The sequence below is a fragment of the Eubalaena glacialis genome, chromosome 12 (genome assembly GCF_028564815.1).
Source record: "Eubalaena glacialis isolate mEubGla1 chromosome 12, mEubGla1.1.hap2.+ XY, whole genome shotgun sequence".
Taxonomy (NCBI): Eukaryota; Metazoa; Chordata; class Mammalia; order Artiodactyla; family Balaenidae; genus Eubalaena; species Eubalaena glacialis.
Genome location: NC_083727.1, coordinates 98,634,122 through 98,658,163, shown reverse-complemented (window position 1 = coordinate 98,658,163; position 24,042 = coordinate 98,634,122). Strand labels below are relative to the sequence as shown.

Sequence of the window (24,042 nt, the reverse complement as noted above, 5' to 3'; positions counted from 1 at the left end):
GAAACTCCCCTTGGACCTGGGCCCCCACCCCCTGCTGCCCTGAACATCGCTTTGAAGTCAATGTCTATTTTTCTCTTCACTGTATATATGAAATAACATAAACTTTTAACTTAAAAATCACTGTGCCTCTTTAAATGAACAATGTGGTAAATTTTGGTCTTATAAACGGATACAGACATAATGTGCCACCTCCCTTACAATTCATCTGCTTTTTTCTCACTGATAACGTTAATCTATCTTCTTATTAAAAAGTTTCATCGTGATTCATTCTTGAAGTTGGGAAATTCAGCTTTAGTTGTAAGTTTATTAGAGGTTCTCAGAATAATGCTCACACTTAAGACGGGGAAAAGGATGCCGCTGAATGGTAATATATTAACAACATGTGTTGAAAAATTGGTTCCTTGTTGACTATATACAAAACACAAATTTCTAATAGTTCTTAATGCACTACTTCCTCTGTGGATTATGTAGGAAATGCTTTTGTCTGAATAATCATTCCCAGGGGGTGGGGGAAGCCTTCAAAATAAATTCACTTTATAGAGAGAGATGGAGAGTGTGTGTGTGTGTGTGTGTGTGTGTGTGTGAGAGAGAGAGAGAGAGAGAGAGCATGAGAGAATGAGAGAGACTGATGACTGTGGAGTACTGAGTCAGACCAGCACATATGCCTAGCCTGATTAAGGAACATAATTCGAAGGTAGCAATAGTATCTAATTATATGAAATACTTTGTATGCTGTTGCTTGTTACCACATTTTAGAAATAAACTAACAGCAATAATGAACAGCTAGTCCAAAGGTTAAAGAAAACAACGGTGGGTGACTAGGTTTTCATTAAAGAAGAAAAAAAAACCCACTAAAACCTCTAATTGTCTGGATAGTTAGGGAAGAAATAAATAACTATATCACCCTCTCAATGGAATTACCTAGGCCCATAAAGGCAAAGTGGGTTATTTCCCCTCAGTCTTCTTTTTTTTTTTTATACCTGGCTTCAGGACTTAATGAAGCTCAGGTTTTTTTGTTTAGAAGTAATGGATTTACTTTATTTTATTTTTTTAACATCTTTATTGGCGTATAATTGCTTTACAATGGTGTGTTAGTTTCTGCTGTATAACAAAGTGAATCAGCTATACATATACATATATCCCCATTTCTTCACCCTCTTCTGTCTCCCTCCCTCCCACCCTATCCCCCACCTCCAGGTGGTCACAAAGCACCGACCTGATCAGAAGCTCAGGTTCTTGACGTCCCATCACAGAAAGAATTCAGTGAGAGACAAAGTGATGGGTAAGAAGTGGATTTATTTGGAGAGATACACACTCCACAGACAGAGTGTGGGCCATCTCAGAAGGTGAGAAAGGCCCTCAGTCTTCTTGACTTCGGCTAACATACTTCTCTGCTTCCTTTTGGACTGGAGACATCTATAAAATGAACTCGTAGGAGGGATGAAATGATACATTCCCCAAGTCCTCTTTAGGGAAGGGGGCGCTATTGCATGTGGGGTATGAGTGGGGTGTGGGCATTTTTCAAACAATTATCTCCCCATCCCACCCCCTTTGTAATTTTTTAAAAAACTTCTCCTAGTCACTCTGAACCATGTCACAGCCCAGTCACACACTTCCACTGCCTATCAGAACCCACTTTTTAGGGACTGTGGATAGATGGTCTCTAAAAGATCCAGTAGCGTTCTAGAAGAGTCAGTTTCTTATAAGAATGCTTTCATCTTTGTTTTCTTTTTTTGGAGTATAGTTGATAAGAATGCTTTCGTCTTAATAGAAATCTTTAAAAAAAAAATTGCGTTGGCCCAGACCCAGAAGGACTAAGAAGAATCTGAACAAATGCAATTTTATATGTGAACAGTAGTAAAGAAATTAGAGGGAGAGGATGAATGCTGTTAGTGAAGTGGGTGGGTTGAGGGGAGCTGAGATGTTTTCTCATAGGTTGAGGTGTGGGATCAACTAACCTTGGAGGTAAGTGTCATTTCTTTAAAAAGAAGGACACACACACCCCTTGTGAAAAGCTGCAGCCTTTCCCAGACAGACATCAGGGTTCTCTAGCATATTAAGCCTCTTTTCGCAAGTATGCAACACTTGAAATATGCAATCTATGCCTTTACATGTCTCCTTGGTCCAACTTCAGTTTGCATGTCAAAAAAAGGGTATCACTAAAAACGGTATCTTTAAACTGACAAATTGATCTCAGGAAAGGGGTCAACATTTTTAGTGGTATTGGCAAGATTTTTGTCAGGGCAATATTCTAGTGTGTTAGCCAGTAATGGTGTGTGTTTTTGTGTGTGTGAGCACGTGTGTGCTTGTGTGTCTCCCTTCCTACTTTGTGGCTAAAAGACACTCTCTCAGGTCCCCTTACTGTTAATTTCACATATGCAATTGGTAAGGGAGTCCTAAGAATAGTTTTAAGCACACTTTTTCTCATGATTCTTAATCTTGGAAGATTCATACTATTTTCTGACATAGAATAAAGCAATTAAAAATATCTTGAGACATTCTTTATGTTGGAGTTCAGGGTAGAAGTGATCGTTCTCTGGTTTTGGAGATTGGAGGGTTAATGATGAGACAAAGCTGTTGACAACCAGAGGTGTCTGAAGTCCTGGTTTTCCTGGAGTGTTCTCCGTTTCTTGCTTTGAATGAATGACCTGAGTGAGAACGCTAAGATTTTCCTTTCAAAAACATAATGTTATAGACATTCCTTTCTGATAAACTTACTTTAATAACAGTCAGGTATATAAGCTGGTTAAGTCTGACATGCCAGGTATGAACGTAATCTAGCTACGAATGCAACACATCAATGTAAAAAGCTGCCAGGGAATGATCTCTTCCTGTGAATTTTCCCAAGAGTTGTCATACAGTTTGAAAAGCCTTTTCTATTTGAGACCGTTTATCTGAGAAAGCCTAATTGAGAAGAGTATTGCATTGATAAATTGCTCTGCTCAAGGCAACTGCTGCTGTTTCTTTTCAGATTTTAAAACCTAGGTTCCAAATCACAATCTGCATTTAAGGGCTTCCAACAATAATTACCTCTGTGTAATGAGCAGCAGTCCTTAAAAGGGTCTGCCGTTTCCCCGCAATCTTTTACAGGGTGAGCAGAGCTGTATCCACTGATAACCCAGCTGCCGAGGAACTGAGCAGAGCCGGCTCCAAACTTCTCAGCTGTTGACAGGCTTGACTTGCTGAGAACACTGGTTAAATATAGCACACGCGAGCTCAGCTTCTCGACAAAGTCACTGCTCTGACAATGCTGTGAAGGGAGCAGAAGATGAGAAACCTAATCTCAGAACCCAACACCTAGCAACAGTTGAAAAAACTTTTAAACAAAAGTCTGGGTGGGAGATATACAACAGCCTCCAATTTCTGCTGATCGGGATTTCAGGGAGAAGAAGCTGCTTTCCCCTTCTCTCTACCCAGTTTCCTGCATGACTTCAGCTATTGGCTAGTCCTAGGAAAGAAAGTGGGAAAAGCTTTCTCCTCTGTATTCTTTTGGGCTGGATAGTTTTCCAGAACTCCAGTCTCTCTTGGGCTGTGGGGCAAGCCACTGGGTTCTTCCAAGGATAAGCTACCTCCATAAAGGACGTACCTTTGGTTAGACGAGCTGCCAGTCAGGTAAGACCAAAATACACAGCTACTTACTCTCTTAAGAAATCTCTGTTTCCACAAGAAGAGAGCTCTCTCCGATTCTGTGTTGTCTGTTTCCTTTGATTCTCACTGTTCCACTATGTGATAACACATTTAGGAATTATGACGATCACTGTGAATTCTTTTTAAGGAATCAGAAAGGCATCTCTTTCTCAGAATTATCCGATTGTTTTCTAAACACAAAGGTCGTAACGATGCTTTAATAGTGATCAAAATATTTCTGCCAAGTTATCATTTTCTGGCAGGTAACAGAAATACGACAAAGGACAACTTCACAGTCCTTTCACAATGAGGATGGCTAACCAATGGAAGGGATATTTTCCCTAGAAGCAAAATAACTTTCATATAATGAAACTAGCTGAGCAGCTTGTGTGGTAAATGAGAGGCAAGTCCTGCGTGGTGTTTGTGTTGCTGTGCTTTTGACTGGCTGGCTTCTCCTTTGCCGGATTCTCTGATTACACTGGTATACCTTGTGCTGGTTCTGACCTCGTTACATTACAGTCACCCTGGGTGCTTCTCACTAGGCACAAGATATGCCTGGTTTCAGATCACTGCTTTTGCAGTTGTTGAATAGTATTCAGGAGAATACTATTTTGTGTTTTTTTTTAAAAAGACATTGAGTAATTGCTTGTATATAGATGAGACAGATTCTGATTTTTAAAACTCAAATTGAATGTATTAGAAAAAATTCTTTCTTAAGTTGCACATATGTGTGTATGAATGTGTTCACCATAGTGTGAAGGAAATTCTCCTTTTGTCTGTTGTATTGTCTCCCCTTCCGTGAGTTTCCATGCTGTTTTATCAGAATTGCTTAGCGTGATCAATATCACACTGAATCTGACAAAACTTATGGCTGCACATTGGTGACGTGGTTAGTATTGGTAACTCGTGTCTGTAGTTGGGTTGGATTTGTGTTAAGAAGTTTGTTCCTCTAAGTGAACATGATAATTTGAAAAAATATTCTAAACTAAGGATAATTTCAAAGAAGATACAAATGCACATTTTAAAAGAAATTATTTGAGTCTATTTTGTCAATTTAAAGAAGTAATTTACCCCAAACCAGTTTTGAACAAATTGTTGACAAGAATGTATCAACTCTTTCAGTAAATGTTCCTATTTTAAGAAAAACTAATTAAAGCTTATATATCATATGCTCAGAAAAATGAAATAGTACATACATTTCAGTACATATTATATTTCATGATTCTGATTGCATGATTAGTTTACAAAGTAAATGCAGCTAATCATGTATAACGAATGTAACAGTGCAAAATGCACTCTGGTAAACTTGGTATCAGAGAATGAAACTTCTGGTGCTTTAGTGGAGATGAAGTATCTTTGTCTTTAAAGAGTTTCAAAAAGTCTGAACTAAATGCTTTACATTTTTCTTGTTTTTATCTTAGGAAGGGTCACATTGTTGGCTTACAAATGTCTGTGTAAAGCCAAAATCTGCCATTCGTAGATTTCGGAGGCATGTAATTTCTTTTGGAGTTAGTGGAACAGTGTGAGGATAACTGAATACAGCATTTGGCCCTGGGTGACACCATATTTCCTGATGGATTGATTTTTGAGTATCATTGTCTTCATGACTGTAAGTTTACCCTTGAGAATCAAAAATAGCTCAGGTTAGAGCACGTGCTTTCCTCCAGTTTATGAACAATCAACTGTGCAGGTTGTGTTCTCTCATTCACTCAGGCTCACGTCTGTGTTATTTTGACCCTTGACCATAAGAGAGCCCATTGCCGTTTCTCCCACCACCCTAAGGTCTGTTCCCTTCATCCTTGGTCTGGATTATAACAGGGCTGCTCCCCTTCCACCCCTCGTTGCCATCCAGACCACCTTGCCCATGACCGTGGGGTTAATTTTCTTATGCTTGTCTCTCCTGCTCCTCACTTATCTTTTGCAGCTAGTTGCTGCCAAACACCTAGGCTGGGTATTTTGAGAACCTTCCATCATCTGGCGTGCACTTAACTTTTCCAGTCTCAACTCCCACTACTCCACAACAAGTGTGTCCCTCGGCTTCAGACGGTTCAGATTTGGGGCCCTTCTCCAAACACCTACATGCTGCATATTTCAATGCTCCACCTCTGCCCCTTTCATTCCCTCCTGCCTGGAACACTTTTCCTCCTCTCTCTTGTAGAGACTTTGTCCACTGTTTAAAACCCAGATCAGTGGCTTCCACTTTCACAATGATTTCCCAGACCATACCATTTAGAAGTGATTCCTTCTTAGTTTGGGCTGTTTGGTGCTCTGTTAGAATTAGGGTCCTTTGGATCAGGGTTTACTTCTTTAAATTCAGAACAATTTTATGAAGGCGACCAGGTACAAAGCATTGTCCTAAGCATCCCTTGGCTCTGGAGCGGTTCGGCCCCATGTACCTTGTGGATGTTCTATGAACATTTTTGGCTCTGGATTTCTAATGATGAGCATGTGAGAAAGTATAGGTAAGTATAAAATCAAGACAAGCAACTATAAGTGTGGTTAATAGCTTTTTATCTCAAAACTTTCTCAAGGAAGGTCTTCATAGTTTTACCGAGTACAGAAAAATTACAAGTAATTGTGACTACGCTCGTGTACTTGATTGTGGAGACGATGTACCTCTTGGGAATGAAATAGGAAGGGGGATATATAAAGACTATATACATATATATATACAAAGACTATATATATATTTATACATGCATCTCCTGTGTATACACCTAGAGCTCTAAATACTATAACTCGTATACTTTTATCAACTTCTGGTACCAGATTCTATTTATAGTTACCTTTGGTACTATACATTTAAATCATGGTTCTTTCCATTTGTGGGTCATCATGGATTAAAATCTGGCCTTGAACATTAAAATATTTAAATATCGCTTATCCCTTTTTATTTTTCCCTAAATATTATAAAAAGAGACATTTCTCAGTTTTATTTTAAGTCACTCCTGAAACCTGTAGCCTTACTGTGTGAGAGAAAGCATGAATCATGATTTTGAACTAATTTTCTTCTGTGTTCACCAAAAGAAAAGAATTCTCTTCACATTTTAAGATGGCCAAGGAGGTTAAAATTACTCTTTTAAATGGGTGTTCACCAAGAATCACTATGGGATTTTCCCAAAGAAATTTATGAAATATTTAATATATCCATTTAGCAATGATTTCCCAGTGGTTATAATTTTTACTTATTCTTTAGAAGTGACACTTTGTGGTAAAATACACATTCTCAACTAATGCTAATTTTCTGTTTTGGAAGATGAGCATTTCTTCACAAAACAGTTGCCCTAAGAAATAAGATTTTACAGAGCTTGTTTAATTGACATCTTCACTAATTTGTCCCCTCTCTAACATGTGGGTTTTAAAACAGCAGCATCATGGGAAGTGAAAGGATGAGCTTAGGCTGAGATCTATTTCAGCAGACAGGTTTAAGAGAAAAAAAGGCTGGTAACAGCTTATTAGAAAAATAATATCTAAAAGCCCGCAACATACATTTGTTTATACGTTAATTATTTTTAAGATATGTAGCAGTAGAATGAAAGATAAGCTAATAAAATGCATTTTGCTTCCTTATATCTGAGCTGGATGTGTCATTCAGATGGAGGAGGCAGGAAAGGCTAATTGCATAGGCAAGTCAGACGGCCTGAATTCAGGTTTCAGCTCACTACGACCCTGGGAAAATTACCCTCTGTGCCTCAGCTTCCTCATCTCTAAAATGACGGGAATAATACTAGCTTCCTCAGAGAGTTGTTTTGAAGATTAAATGAGTTGATAAAACTTACAGTTGCCCAATAGACTTTTCAATAATTTTATGCTATTCTTGCTTTATTAGTACACCTTAAATATAGTTACCTGTTTAGTTTAATCTGTGTTGCACACAAAAATCTTCGATACAGACGGTTTGTAAAATCAGGTTCATAGATCATAGGAAAGGCAGAAGAATGTATTGTTTAAACGTGGAATCCTGTCAGGGACATACTTTGCTGCTGTGTACTCCAAGCAGACACAATTTGAGCTCCAGCCAATAATTTAGTATGGAATTTATGTTTCAATCCCTCCGTTATCACTCAGCAGTGTGCTGTCTTATAGAATTATTACTAAAAAGGCCAAGAAATCACCCACAGCATAGACCGTTCCATGGTTTCTATATTTGCACTTGGAGATAAAGTGTGTTTATACGTAGTGCTTGGGTATCTCTTTTATAGCCGACTACGCTGGGAGACTTCCTCTTCCAAGGAGGGATATATTATTAAATTTATCATTCTTTATTTCTTCCCTTAGATGTTTTGTTTTGTTTTACTAACCTAGTAACAGATAAAAATGAAAAGACCAAAAAAGGTCGTCTCACACTAGCTTCAACCTCACCAAATACAAGTGAATTCTTGCTACTCATTGCCCTTAATCCTAATCATTCCTCTTAAACATGGCAAGAAAGTATATTCCAAGGCAAAAAAAGAGTGTTACCTCATAAAGATGTATGAGAATATTATGGGGTGCTCACTGTTCTGTATATTTAACTTAACAAAAATATATGAAGCACTCAAAAATGGAGAAGTTTCTTAGTAACTTCTACTAGCTTATGCAGGGTACTCACAGTTTAGACCTGTCCATTTTGCTTTATTTTTCACAATTGAAAGGATGAGTTTCTAGAAGATAAGGCAAACTGAATTTCAGAATGATCATTCTCTAATGAAGACCTTGTTTTAGAAAGAAAGAAAGAAGAAAGGAAGGAAAGAAAAGAAAGAAAAGAAGAAAAGAATTTTCCTGGCTTTATAGAATACATTATAAAGGTTCTAGGGCAAAAATATGGGAACCTCAGGAAAATATTTTGGATTATGTTCTTCTTTTTTCCTTAAATGGTCAGTCCTACTCTTTAGCTAATCAGAGAAGAGAAAAGGCTGCAGGCAGAATACAACTTTCCCCATGGCAGTAGCTGAGGCAGTGTAATTTCAAAGGCTAGGCAGCAAGTTGTGTAAAAACTTAGCATAAGGAAAGTCCAACATGAATTGGGCAGCTCCAGTTGGCTGTTGACCAGCTGATTGCAGAACTTGAGAAACTCCCAGCAAAGAGATGAAGAAATACGATATTAACCCGCATTCCAGTCACTGAGAGCTTTGTTTAAGCCCCAGCAGCACTGAAAAGTCAAAAGAAGGTTGGTGTTGCATTTCCTTTTTGGGAAATGGTGTCAATGTGCATAATATTGTGTGATTTATGTGTTTCTGAGGTCTGTGAAAGACAGACTTTAAAAAGAATTTTTAAAGCTAATGCAGAATTTATCTCAAGTGGTCTGACTTTCATTGAACCCTTAAGGTTCAGGGATTTTTCTGTTTTTGCTTTTTTGCTTAAATGCTGTCACCTACCTCCTTCACCAAAACATAGATGAAAACAATTGTTGCTTCACTGGCCAAGGACTTTATATGTCTACACTTGAAAACAGTCTCTTTTTTTTTTTGCTTTTTCAATAGTTGTAATTGCAATCTTTGAATCTTTCCAAGTTACTTTGAAGAAGTGAATTATCTGCTGCTTATCTTTGTAAGGAAAAGGTGAAAGAAAGCCATGAAATGGACATATCAGAGTTGGCAAAATGCATTCTTTAAAAAATGATTTGCTACAGATTTAAAGCCAAAAGGCAATTTGATTGAAAACAGTAGACTGCTGACATCACCAAGACAATCAAATTACTGCCAACTTGCCTTGTTTATATAAAAGATCTTTGCAAAAATAAGGTCCCCCCCGACACACACATGAGTCATAGGCGATACAGTAATAGGGATAAATGGACTTGATTTTTCTTTATATGCCTTTAATATACTTATGTCTTAAGTAACTCCTTTTAGGGCCTGCTTCTTTGACTGAGGTACAACAGGAAAGGAAGAGGCATTGCTGAGTTCATAATGCTATTTCAGTGTGGCAGCCTAAGTACATGAGGAAATGACACCCGGGGCCTGTATTTGGGGCCTTGCAGTTACTGTGACGACAACACACACTAATGGAAAACAAAGATGCTCTGCTTGCCAGCACAAGCCAGGAAGAGTTTTGCCAGCTCAGATTTTTCCTAATTATTCTATAAGTCTTGAAATGTGACACTTGAGATATTCAAGGCTCTTTGTGTTTCATTAACTGTTTAGTGAGTGACGCATGCTTCACAAGCAGCCTGGAATTTGGATGAGGGAGGGGCCTTGACATATAAGCTTAACTTCCACATGCTGTCTTGATAGATCTCATCCTCTGGTTTGGACACCGCCAGACCAACTGCTTTGGTCACAGCCTGTTGTTTGGTCCTTAAGGAAGGCAGCTGCTTTGGTAGAATTCACTCCTCGGGGACCCCTCAACTTTGGTGACAATTCCCCACCTTCCATATTCTGTTCATTCCATAGATCGTTGCCCAGCATGCCAGATGTTCCTACTAGTGACTGGGAAATCTGAATCCCAATTCTTATATAGTGATATAATAGATAATATAATGATAATAACAGCTACATATAATATAGATTATCTACTTAATGTATGTATTATAGAGCTATGCATAATTATTTAGTATGTATACGTGATGCCAATAGTAGCATATACTGGAGATTTTTCTGTGCCAGGCACTTTGAATGATTTTATTTACTTCTCATAACAACCCAATGAGGCACTATTTTTATCTCTTGTTTTATGGATTAGAAAAATGAGGTTTATAGATGATAAGTAACTTGCTCAGTGGTAGATTTGAGATTCTAACCCAGGCAATTTGATCTTATTTAGCCCATATTTTCACCACTTTCTTGTAATGCAGGCAGTTGTTCAAGGAGGACCTCTGCCTAGGTGACTGTGAGACGTTTTGGTGAAAGGTGTCGAATGTGACCCTGCAGTCTGAAAAGATACACTAAGAGCAAAGAACAAAGAGATTTGGGGTCAAAAGGCCAGTGGGGCTCTTCTCCAGGGTCCTGAAGTGGAGCCAGACGCTGCAACGGCCTGCAGAGCTGGGCAACCCAGGGAGAGCTAGGCCTGGGGCCCTGGAACACGGAAGCTCTTCTTCCACAGCGGTGGATGGCACAACGTGGTTCTCGGCTTCTACACTGCTGAGATGATTCTCTGGGGAAGGAAGACTTGGAGCATTTGAATTTATGATCTATTATGGGTGCTATTGTAGCCAGATCCTTTGATGCCATTGGGGATTTTGGTCTGTTGAGGCTCCTGTTGACAAGTTAGAACTCCCCCTTCTACTGTAATGAAATGCTCTGCAGATCTCTGCCTTGGTCATGAGCATTCCGTTTGTTAAGTTGTTCAAGAGAGAGTCCTGCAACATACTTATTCCAGCTGTTGGTAGCAATAATTCTGGAAGAAGCCTTTGGTGGTGTGTGTAAGTTTGTTGGAGGAGGTACTGAGGAAGGGGACAGAAAGTCTCATTCTGTATAAGAGCCCTTATTGACTCCCAATGACTTTGTTTAGGGAGTGAGGTGTCAACCTAACAGCATGTTGTTCCTTCTGAAAAACAGAGCTGGCTGTAGTTTAAGGAAAATTACCTGATACTGTTCAGCCAGTGGTTTGCTACAGTGGAGCAATGGCATGAGATATTTTATTATTCTATTGAATTCTTTTATCTTTATTAAAACCCGAGTCATCTCCAATGATGCCAAAAATCTGACTATCTGGATATAATTGGAATTTTTGAGTTTCTATTTACTTGTATGACACTTACCTTTTGTACTACCTGAAGTAAAAGGAGAGCAGTTCTAATACAATTTTGATGGAGCAGATAATGCTTTGTTTTTTCTTACGCCAGTGGCCATAAATACTCTACTTTTCCTGTGTATCAAATATCCCAGGTGGTAGGATTTAATATCCCAGGAAGGTGAATGTTTCACGTGAAATAAACACATAACAGAATGAATCTCTACCTTCTGAGAAATTCTATTCTATGAATTACAAACAGCATCTTGTCACAACTATGTAGCACACCCCAGCCCCGCTCCTACATGCTCACTACTGGTCAGCGCACAGGACTTGCAGGCTACTTACCTGACAGGCTAAACACCTTCCTGAAGCAAATACACTCTTTGCTCTGTGGCATAGACCTATTTAATCCAAAATAAAGGTCATGATGTATTATATTTCATTAAGGCACTCTTTTTCATTCACATGATCTCTCCTGACTTCCCTACAACAAACAAACTAAGAATTTCCCTTTTGTCCTCCCTGTCTTTATGTAAAAAGGTGTAACAGTGTCAAAGGAGGGAAAGAATTAGTGTTATATCCTTTGGAGACAAAGGGCTTCACTGGTTGGCTTCTGGAAGTATTCTTTTTCTCATTCAATTATTCTAAATTCCTCTTGGCACCCAAACCGCATGATAATTCAGACATTCTGTGAGTCCTCCTAGTTCTCTTGGCATTGCCACAGCTGGTCTGACTTCCAGCAGGAATGGGGGCTCTGAGTCTCACACTGTCGACGATCATACAGTTTTGGTCCTGGAGCCACCCATACCAAAGAGGGTGGAAACCTCTAGACTCCGAGCTCACTCGGGACCATCAGGTCATCTAGGCTGCGGTCCTCAACACTCCCTGTGTGTCAGAGTCACCTGGGATGCTTTGAAAATGCAGATGTCCAGGCAATGCCCCAGAGGTTCTGATTCAAGCTGGCCTGAGTGCGTGCCCAAGTGTTGATCTATTTTGGAAGCTTCTATGTGATTTTAATGTGTATCCAGGGTTGAGAACCAGTTATCTAATACAATCTCTTCATCTTAAAGAAGAAGGTACTAGGATGAAGGAAGAGAGGTCACTTGATAGAAGTTACAGTGTCCTCTGAGGCTGAGTCTATTACCTTTTCTATCACATGATCATAATAAACAACAAAGTAGCCAATGTTTAATGACTGCTTTCTATGTGTTAGGCACTAACAAGGCAGAAGTGAGGCAGTTACTCGTGCACTCTACATTTACAGATAAGGAGGCTGAGGGAGCTGCCCAAGGCCCTCCAACAAGCAGGTGGCAGATCTGCGATTTGAGTCCGGGCAACTGGACTCCTCAGCTTGTGCTCTTAATCTCTTAATCACTTTGCTGTTCTGGAGCCAACTCTGAGAATGTAAGGTGCTGAGTGGCAGCTGCTTCCCTATTTCAGCATCAGGGGTCTTGTGGCAGCTGGCCTTGGTGCTCTGAGTTCCCACTAACTGGTTTGCTGCTTGACTGGAGATTGGGTCCTTGCATTCTCTTATTTTCCCAATAAGTGTGCCAACTGGAGACAACCCATTCTCTTAGAGACTGTTCCAAAGTGTTCCATTTTCCCCAGTGACTTTGTCTCTTTTATCTTGTCTTTCTTTTGTGGACCGTTATAATATTTTCTGTCTTACTTTTGGACACATATCTTTTTACCTTTATGTGGAAATTCTAACCACAAACTCTACTCTTTCGTTCAGACCTTGACTTTTCCCCTAACCCTGTGAGTTTGGCTGTGTTCACCATTTTCCCTGGGATTTCCCCAACTCTGGGCTTTCTTACCACCCCCTAACTTCTCATGACCTCAGCAACAACAGGAAGGGATTAATCACTTCACTTCTTCTATAGCAGCAGGTGCGTTAGAAACAAGCTGGTCTGTCCCATGGAAGTGACTGGCTGGAGGGTCAATGTACTCCAAAGATCTCTTAAAGTATATATTTTTAGGTTGCATTATGGAATTAATTTTCTGATTGATTCTGTAAGTTTAAATTTCTATAGAGAAGGCTTTTTTACACCTTGGGAAAAATCTATATACATTATCTGGTTAAATGAACTTTACCAAGATGAAAATCACTAATGGCAAATACTATAGCACAGATTTCTGTAAGCAATAGCAACTCAACAAAAAGTGAAAGATTATAATAAATATTCTATGATAAATATTTACATGTAAATTAAAAAAATTAACGTGATATATAGATTCAGGTATGACTTGGGACTTTTTTTAGAGCCATGTTTCATAAAACAAGTGCTCAATAAGTTGAATCTGTTAAATGTCATGGAATTGAGGAAGTAAACATTACTGAACAGTTTTGATCAGTAATTGGACTGAACATAATTTTTTTAATATAAACTTGGGAATCACAATCAGTGACCATGGGTGATTATTTCTCTGCTTCTCAGTATTCTCTAAACCTTTAATGACCACATATTGTTTTGATCACAAGTTAAAAATCAACAGACATCTTAAATGTTCATTAGAGCATCAGAGAGTAATGAATGCTTAACTGAATGGAAGCTAGACTCTGTAGCTGCGATTAGCATGATATATGTATATTTCCAACAACAGACTAGAACTCTTACTTTAAATGCGTAACTATTGACACAAGTCTAATTGCTCCTCATCTCTTCACTCATGTGCTGCAAAATTCATAAAAAAAAAAAAACCCACAAAACACAACACAACCAGGCTCTTATTTGGTTTACTAGCTGGAAATGTTCTTATCCTTGGAAATCTATTTTGGAGTTAGTTGCTCTCCTCCCCTACAAGTGGTAAAGCAACAGCTGCCATTTAATTAATGTTCTGCTGACAGCTCCAGCCGATGAATACCCTCGAAGTTCCCTATCAGCATCAATACTACCCACATTACCCCAAGAGGAAATATTGATTATAGTTGCTTGATTTTGCCTCATTTCACCGTAGCTTTCTTTCCTGCACTACTTCCTTCAAATTCCAATGAGGCTGTTATTTACATCACCATTCACATCTTCCAGGGAATAAGGTCCCGGTGGAACACATGTGTTCCTGGTGATGTATTGCAATGGAACCTCACCAAAATGAACACGTGAAACACTAAGCTCAAATAGAGGAGAGGACTGGGGGAAAACCAGATGAAAGTGACTTGTGGTTTCTCAGAAAGTAAAGAATTTTGTCCTTTTGAGAGAGAGATTAGAGAAAAAAAAAAGAGCTCTTGTTTTTCCATGTAGCATGAATGTATGGTTAAAATCCTGCAATTTGATTTATGTCTGGATTATTATTTCAATTTCTGTTCCCAGAACTTTTATAGGAGTTGAACTTCAACAGTACTATCATTACTATTGTGTGACAATGAAAAGGATTTGAGCTGTGTGAAAACAACCGTTTCCAGAGTGAGATCCATTCAAGCCGCTCATCCTGAAGAATGTATCTTAGGCTCCGTCAGGCAAGGCCCATGCACGTAGCTAACTGGCAACAGGTAGAACACAGGATCCAAACGGTGTGGCATTAGATGACAAAGAGTGGTTCAAGCTGGTATCTGGCCTCTGAGGATCTAACATGAGGTTATGGGGTGTCCTGGAAGGCAGCTGGGGCAGGGCTGTGTTCTGACCCAGGCAGGGTGTCAGCGTTTGGGCAAGCCTGTCAGCAGGACCAGGGAGGAGAGCCGGGAGGTGGGATTCAGGGACAGAATAGTTCTGGAGGAGGAGCAGTCCTAGAGACTCTGTAATGCAATGTCAAAACAACTAAGATGATACTAAATCCCAGAGTCCTGGGCTAGAGCTCTTTGTGTCCCTCCTGCTTCCCGTTCAGTTAGTAGTGTTCACCCACTCGCTAAATATTTATTGAGATTCATCTGTGTCAGGCACTGAGCTAGGGATTGGGTACAATAGTGAATATCATATTATCTCTACTCTAACTGGGTTACAGGTAGAAACAATGGCAATTTCAGTGCCAGGTGACTAGTGAGTGAATGGGATTGTGGGAGCACTCACCTGGTTTTGGGTGGTGAGTGGCTGATTCAGAAGATCAGAGATGGGGCGATAAAGCAACTCTTGCTGTGGGGAAAGGGGACCCTAGAGGCTGAAAACGAGATAGGGCCTGACAAACAAGGTCTAAGGGAAGGCAGAGGAAATTAATGTGACTGAAAGGCTCAATGACTGATTTGTTGCAACAAGTCCATATAGCTTTATGAATGGTGGGGAGCTCGTAAGTTGCATTCTTTTCACTTATATGATAATTTTAATGTTTTTAAGAATAATGTGATGAAGAGGATGCACTGTATACATACATTTTCATCATACTTAAATCTGTCTTGGCCATAATGAGCCAACCAAATATGCATCTTGTGGGCTGGAAAATTCCTGACCCTCACCACCACCCACACTCTGAGCATTCTTTTAAAGCAGTGACCAGTCTTAATAGGAATTCCGTGGTGGTCCAGTGTTTAGGACTCTGCTCTCACTGCTGAGGGCGTGGGTTCAATTCCTGGTTGGAGAACTAAGATCCTGCAAGCTGCATGGCCAAAAAAAAAACAGCAGTGATCAGTCTTTTGGATATATTTCTAAAAGGGAGTGATGGATATTTCCTATAAAATTCTTTGCTTTAAGACTTTTACAAGTTTGTGCGCTTTGAAAAATACTTACATATATTCAACACTTCACTTCAAGTGACTAAGTGCTTCTGGAGCAAGAAACTTATGTGAATAGCCAGGAAATTTTTGAAGTACCAGTTGGGAACATTGCCTTACCACATAATAAAATGAATTTTGAAACCACACTCATTAAAAACACTTTGATAGTGGTGTCAGAATCAGTTCACCTCAGATGAGGAGATCAAAGGAAAATAGTCAGAACTCCAGGAACCTACATATGAGAGTTTCGTGTTAGAAAGGAGAGATACTTCAAATCAGAAAAGAAAATATGGAGTTTTCAGTCTAATTGAAAAAACTGGGAAAAAATGAAATGAAATCTCTACGTTACCATTTATACCAATACATACTAGATGCATCAGAAATTTAAGTGTAAAAATTGAAAGTGAAATACTAGAAAAATATATACATATTAGTGGAGTGGGAAAGACCTTCCTATGCAAGGGAAAAAAGCAGTAAAACAAAAGACTAAAATATTTGACTCCATAAAAACAGAATGAAAACTTTTATACAGGAAAAAAGAACACCTCATGAACAAAGTTAAACTGCAAACAGCAATCTGGGCAAAAATATTTGTGACAAAATAAATTAAGAACAAATATCCTTAACACAAAGAACTCTTTTAAATGAATAAAGCAAAAGAGACGTGACAATAGAAAAATGGACAAATGGCATAAATAAACAATTTGTAGTAAATGTGTGAAAAACTATTTAACCTCACTGATAATTAAAAGTTCAAATTTAAAGAAGATAGTAGGGGCTTCTCTGGTGGCACAGTGGTTAAGAATCCACCTGTCAGTGCAGGGGACACGGGTTCGAGCCCTGGTCCAAGAAGATCCCACATGCCGCGGAGCAACTAAGCCTGTGAGCCACAACTACTGAGCCTGCATGCCACAACTGCTGAAGCCCGCGCGCCTAGAGCCTGTGCTCCACAACAAGAGAAGCTACTGCAATGAGAAGCCTGCACACCGCAACAAAGCGTAGCCCCCGCTCTCAGCAACTAGAGAAAATCTGTGTGCAGCAGCGAAGACCCAATGCAGCCAAAAATTAAATAAATTAGTAAATAAATAAATTAAAAAAAATAAATAAATAAAAAAGAAGATAGTATTATTTCAACCAACGCATTGACAAAGACACAACAGAATCCAATACCTGTATGGTGAGGGTGTGAGGAAGTGGTTGCTATGGAATGCTGGAATGCTGGTGGGAAAATCAGCTAGGACGAGCTTCCTGAAAGGCAGTTTGACAATATGCGGTAGAAATCTTAATCATCAGAAGAAAATCAGGCCACTTCCATTTTGAAAAAAGCATTGTTTTCCTTTCCTCCTATTGTTCTCAAATACTGCCTATTGACTTCTAACGTTTGGCACACCTAGAGGCTCTTATTAAAAAGAAAAGTCCACATACTTCTTCCTCAGTAGCTTGATGATAGGATTTCCTAGGAGGGACCTTGCTCAATTAGAATTGTGGAAACAAGGCTGCATAGTCCGTTCTGTCTAATCACTGAAATGCCAAGAACATCTTGATGGCCGTGTATTTCCTGAGTAATGTTATTATCAGGACAGAAATTGATATCCAAAATGGACACATATATGACTGGATCACGAGGGTAGGGGAGCAAGGGGCAGGTGGATAAAACGGGGCACTGGAGTCGGGAATCCTTGCCTCTGATCACTACTTCATAAAACTGCTCAGACTCTTTAGGGCTATAGGGCTAAACTGATCCAGGAAAACGGTACCAAGGCTCAAATTTTGGTCAATCTGCTCGGTTCATGAATTGCTCTGAAAAAATTGTTTTACCGTAATATTTTTAGATACTGATAGATGCTAAGAGGTGATTGACTTCAACCACTTTTTAGGAGGGATGAGGAAGCTGAGACCCAGAAAGTTTGTCTTTCTCGAAGTCGTATAGCTTATGAATTCAAATATGTGAATTCATAGACAAGCCACAGCATCGTGCTGCATATCTTCCTGGAATCCAGAACATTATCTGTCTTGGGTTATTTCCCAAGATACTTGTTTAAAAGCTCATGGTTTCTCTGTCTCCTCCTGCCTCTGGCGCTCCAGATGTTGGGCTTTTCGGGACACCAGCACCTCTCTCCTCGTCAATTCTGTCTGTTATTCCAGGGGATGGAGGGAGGCTAGTTGGAGAGTGGTGTGTGGTGTGCATGCGTCCTGCAAGGGGTCTTGTGAGGGTGGGGCCTGGTGCCTGTGATGCTCAGCTGCTTCTCACTGGTCTGAGAGCAGGAACATTTTGTGAACGGGTAGGGAGCAGTGATGTGAGTAAAACCTCACCCAGGCCTCGTGCGCTAACATTCTTGTGCTTTGTTCTGGACAAGGCCTTTCTTGGAAGAAGCCACTCCTGAAAGATTACCCAGAGTGAAGGTAGGCAGTAAGCATTTCAGACCATCTTTTGTTGTTGGGTCCTGCAAGGAATGTGCTGAGATGAGAGTGGTGCTTTGTCACTTTGGTGGTCCTTCCAAGTGTTCTTTTTCATACACTGGGCACAAGTGAATGAGTTCCCTTTACTTCTCTCAAACCCACAGATAAAGGGAGCCTATGCGTTATATGTAATTCTGTTACTTAGAATGTAAGTGTGAATAATAGCACAACTATGCTTAACTTCCAACTTCTATTTGGTGATTTGACTAACAAAGCATTATTCAGCGAGTTCATCACCTTCTCCTTCTGTAGCCCTCCTTTCTTTAAACAGCCAAAAGGAGTACATTCTCATGTCTTTGCTTCTTTATCATCCATTGTACCCTCCCTTCCATACTCACACTGTGATGGTGGGAATTCTGTTTCCCCTTTTTCCCTCCCCATCTGAGTTCAGGCCCTGATATGTGTGAGTTTTGCATCCTCCCTCACAGGAGGACCTTCTCTGTCAGGCTTCCTAATCAACTTTCCATGCTTTCCTGGGCTTATTCCTCATTCTTCCCTCTTTCCCTTCTTTTCAGAACCCTCTTTCTGTTATTTCTCCTGCTTCAGCCAGTCTTTGAACATCTTTCAACATTAATATACATGAAAGGTACATGAATCAAGACACTTTTATTAATGTTATGGAGAAAGTTGTTAGTCATAAAGGATAATTTGCTGTCAGTAATTAACTTTCAACCTCAAGATTTATTTTCAATTCCCAGTCATTCTCTGAGAAATACCCATCTTGGAGGAGGAAACTGCCATTTCTCCTAGATTGTTGTACAACAGAGCAGAGATTGAAGCATAAATTACCCCTCTACATGGGAGGTCAGAGTAGATGCTTGGGAACAAGGAGATGGTCTGACTTGACTCTCTTCTCAGTTTTTAATATTTGTTTTTCTATTCTGGAATTTGGTGATTTAAGCGGGAATAGTGTCTACTCCATTAAGAGATTGGAAGAACATTGTGTAAGTACGAGGATTGTAAAGGGTGTTTAATATACCAGGAAAAGGTCAGAATTTGGTTATATAAAATCCTCAGCTAAATTCCAGAAATTTTTCATGAGTGCTTTATTTAAAAGGAGAGCTATAAAATGTGGAGTTAAAATATGTATGTGGAATGGATTGGATACCATTTTCTCAAATATTCTTGGAAAGGTTCTATATAATGATGGTGTGTAATTAATTTCTTTTACCCAACTTAGGTTCCTCACTAATAGTGGTTGATTTATTTGTTTAATTTGGTTCATATCAAACTGAAGGTTACAAATAACCTCCTTTGCTGTGTATGGTCTGAACCCAACTATAGAAGCAGTTGTCTATGTAATTTTCTACTTACAGCCCAATTAAACTGAAAGACAAATTAAGAATGATGACATCAGTAAGACCTGATCTATAAACTGTCATGTGAATATGACAATCATTAATGCATTAATGTTAATTTTAATATAACTATTATAGCTATTGTCTATAGGAAGAAAATAAATGACAGAATAATAATAAAGTTGTTTTTACTGAGTGCTCCCAACATACCAGAATCTATGCTACATGCTTCATGTGCATGGTATAGAAATAACTATTATTATTCCTGTTTTATAGATATGCTATTTTTAAAATTCTTGCTTAAGACATGGTCTGACTTCTTGTCATCTAAAATTTGGGCTTATCTGAAACTCATGTTTTAGGAAACAGGGTGCAAGCTCATGAAATACTTTTTCCCTCATGGATTTCCTAATATTTGGTAGTGTTGATTTGTATATAGAATTCACTATGAAATAAAAAAAATTTACCCATAAAAATATTATCAGTCAAAAAAGTAAGCAATATTCAACGCCATTTTAACTTGTTAAACCTCAGAAAAGATTTTTTATTATTTTAATACTATATTAATATATTAATTTAATAGTTAATTTTAATACATTATTAACATATTTTGTGTGATATAATAAAATACTATATTATATTATTAACATGTGCAGGGTAATCCTATGTAGGGAATGGTGGCGTGGTGGACAAGGCCCAGCCACCATAAATACAACAAGGACTGTAAGGTGATTTCAGGAGAGGAATTGAGTTAACTCTGAGCCACCCATTGTTTTATGTCAGATTCTCCTCGTTACTAGTTCAGGTTATAAAATAAAATTTTTTTTAAAATTTAATTTTATTTATTTTTTTATGCAGCAGGTTCTTATTAGTTATCCATTTTACCCATAGTAGTGTATACATGTCAATCCCAATCTCCCAATTCATCACATCACCACCCCCCACCCCCCGGCCACTTTCCCCCCTTGGTGTCCATACATTTGTTCTCTACATCTCTGTCTCTAATTCGGCCCTGCAAACCGGTTCATCTGTACCATTTTTCTAGGTTCCACATGTATGCGTTAATATACGATATTTGTTTTTCTCTTTCTGACTTACTTCACTCTATATGACAGTCTCTGGATCCATCCACGTCTCCACAAATGACCCAATTTCGTTCCTTTTTATGGCTGAGTAATATTCCATTGTATATATGTACCACATCTTCTTTATCAATTCATATGTCGATGGGCATTTAGGTTGCTTCCATGACCTGGCTATTGTAAATAGTGCTGCAATGAACATTGGGGTGCATGTGTCTTTTTGAATTATGGTTTTCTCTGGGTATATGCCCAGTAGTGGGATTGCTGGGTCATATGGTAATTCTATTTTTAGTTTTTTAAGGAACATCCATACTGTTCTCCATAGCGGCTGTATCAATGTACATTCCCACCAACAGTGCAAGAGGGTTCCCTTTTGTCCACACCCTCTCCAGCATTTGTTCTTTGTAGATTTTCTGATGATGCCCATTCTAACTGGTGTGAGGTGATACCTCATTGTAGCTTTGATTTGCATTTCTCTAATAATTACTGATGTTGAGCAGCTTTTCATGTGCTTCTTGGCCATCTGTATGTCTTCTTTGGAGAAAAGTGTATTTAGGTCTTCTGCCCATTTTTGGATTGGGTTGTTTGTTTTTTTATATTGAGCTGCACGAGCTGTTTATATATTTTGGCAATTAATCCTTTGTCCGTTGATTCGTTTGCAAATATTTTCTCCCATTCTGAGGGTTCTCGTTTCGTCTTGTTTGTAGTTTCCTTTGCTGTGCAAAAGTTTTTAAGTTTCATTAGGTCCCATTTGTTTATTTTTGTTTTTATTTCCATTACTCTGGGAGGTGGATCAAAAAAGATCTTGCTGTGATTTATGTCAAAGAGTGTTCTTCCTATGTTTTCCTCTAAGAGTTTTATAGTGTCCAGTCTTACATTTAGGTCTCTAATCCATTTTGAGTTTATTTTTGTGTATGGTGTTAGGGAGTGTTCTAATTTCATTCTTTTACATGTAGCTGTCCAGTTTTCCCAGCACGACTTATTGAAGAGACTGTCTTTTCTCTATTGTGCATCCTTGCCTCCTTTGTAATAGGTTAGTTGACTATAGGTGCGTGGGTTTATCCTGTTCCATTGATCTATATTTCTGTTTTTGTGCCAGTGCCATACTGTCTTGATTACTGTAGCTTTGTAGTATAGTGTGAAGTCAGGGAGTATGATTCCTCCAGCTCCGTTTTTTTCCCTCAAGACTACTTTGGCTAACCAGGGTCTTTTGTGTCTCCATGCAAATTTTAAGATTTTTTTTCTAGTTCTGTAAAAAGTGCCATTGGTAGTTTGATAGGGATTGCATTGAATCTGTAGATTGCTTTGGGTAGTATAGTCATTTTCACAAGATTGATTCTTCCAATCCAAAAACATGGTATATCTCTCCATCTGTTTGTATCAATTTTAATTTCTTTCATTAGTGTCATAGTTTTCTGCGTACAGGTCTTTTGTCTCCCTAGGTAGGTTTATTCCTAAGTATTTTATTCTTTTTGTTGCAATGGTAAATGGGAGTGTTTCTTAATTTCTCTTTCAGATTTTTCATCATTATTGTATAGGAATGCAAGAGATTTCTGTGCATTAATTTTGTATCCTGTGGCTTTACCAAATTCATTGATTAGCTCTAGTAGTTTTCTGGTGGCATCTTTAGGATTCTCTATGTATAGTGTCATGTCATCTGCAAAGAGTGACAGTTTTACTTCTTCTTTTCCAATTTGTATTCCTTTTATTTCTTTTTCTTCTCTGATTGCCATGGCTAGGACTTCCAAAACTGCATTGAGTAATAGTGGCAAGAGTGGACATCCTTGTCTTGTTCCTGATCTTAGAGGAAATGCTTTCAGTTTTTCACCATTGAGAATGATGTTTGCTGTGGGTTTGTCATATATAGCCTTTATTATGTTGAGGTAGGTTCCCTCTATGCCTACTTTCTGGAGAGTTTTTATCATAAATGGGTGTTGAATTTTGCATCTATTGCATCTATTGCATCAATAGATGCATGAATTCTGCATCTATTGAGATGATCATATGGTTTTTCAGTTTGTTAATGTGGTGTATCACATTGAGTGATTTGTGTATATTGAAGAATCCTTGCATCTCTGGGATAAATCCCACTTTATCATGGTGTATGATCCTTTTAATGTGTTGTTGAATTCTGTTTGCTAGTATTTTGTTGAGGATTTTTGCATCTATATTCATCAGTGATATTGGTCTGTAATTTTCTTTTTTTGTAGTATCTTTGTCTGGTTTTGGTATCAGGGTGATGGTGGCCTCGTAGAATGAGTTTGGGAGTGTTCCTTCGTCTGCAATTTTTTGGAAGAGTTTGAGAAGGATGGGTGTTATCTCTTCTCTATATGTTGGACAGAATTCACCTGTGAAGCCATCTGGTCCTGGACTTTTGTTTGTTGGAAGATTTTAAATCACAGTTTCAATTTCATTGCTTGTGATTGGTCTGTTCATATTTTCTATTTCTTCCTGGTTCAGTCTTGGAAGGTTATACCTTTCTAAGAATTTGTCCATTTCTTCCAGGTTGTCCATTTTATTGGCATAGAGTTGCTTGTAGTAGTCTCTTAGGATGCTTTGTATTGCTGCGGTGTCTATTGTAACTTCTCCTTTTTCATTTCTAATTTTATTGATTTGAGTCCTCTCCCTCTTTTTCTTGATGTGTCTGGCTAATGGTTTATCAATTTTGTTTATCTTCTCAAAGAACCAGCTTTTACTTTTATTGATCTTTGCTATTGTTTTCTTTGTTTCTATTTCATTTATTTCTGCTCTGATCTTTATGATTTCTTTCCTTCTACTAACTTTGGGTTTTGTTTGTTCTTCTTGCTCTAGTTCCTTTAGGTGTAAGGTTAGATTGTTTATTTGAGATTTTTCTTGTTTCTTGATGTAGGCTTGTATTGCTATAAACTTCCCTCTTAGAACTGCTTTTACTGCATCCCATAGGTTTTGGATTGTCGTGTTTTCGTTGTCATTTGTCTCTAGGTATTTTTTTATTTCCTCTTTGATTTCTTCAGTGATCTCTTGGTTGTAGAGTAACGTATTGTTTAGTCTCCATGTGTATGTGTTTTTTATGTTTTTTTCCCTGTAATTGGTTTCTCATCTCATAGTGTTGTGGTCAGAAAAGATCCTTGATATGATTTCAATTTTCTTAAATTTACTGAGGCTTGATTTGTGACCCAAGATGTGATCTATCCTGGAGACTGTTCCGTGTGCACTTGAGAAGAAAGTGTAATCTGCTGTTTTTGGGTGGAATGTCACATAAATGTCAATTAAATCTATCTGGTGTATTGTGTCATTC

The 24,042-nt window shown here is 38.6% G+C and overlaps 1 protein-coding gene across 3 annotated transcripts in view; it reads left to right on the top strand.

Annotated features, from left to right (window-relative positions):
- Positions 1-1,269: 1,269 nt before the first annotated feature.
- Positions 1,270-24,042, top strand: part of FILIP1 (filamin A interacting protein 1) — a 191,532-nt gene continuing 168,759 nt past the window's right edge. For 2 of the 3 annotated variants that reach the window (XM_061206984.1, XM_061206982.1), the window contains exon 1: positions 1,270-1,346. The gene's annotated coding sequence lies outside the window, so the exon portion shown is untranslated. Of the gene's footprint in view, positions 1,347-3,254; positions 3,613-24,042 lie in introns of those variants that run through there. The other variant, XM_061206983.1, reaches the window with a different exon arrangement.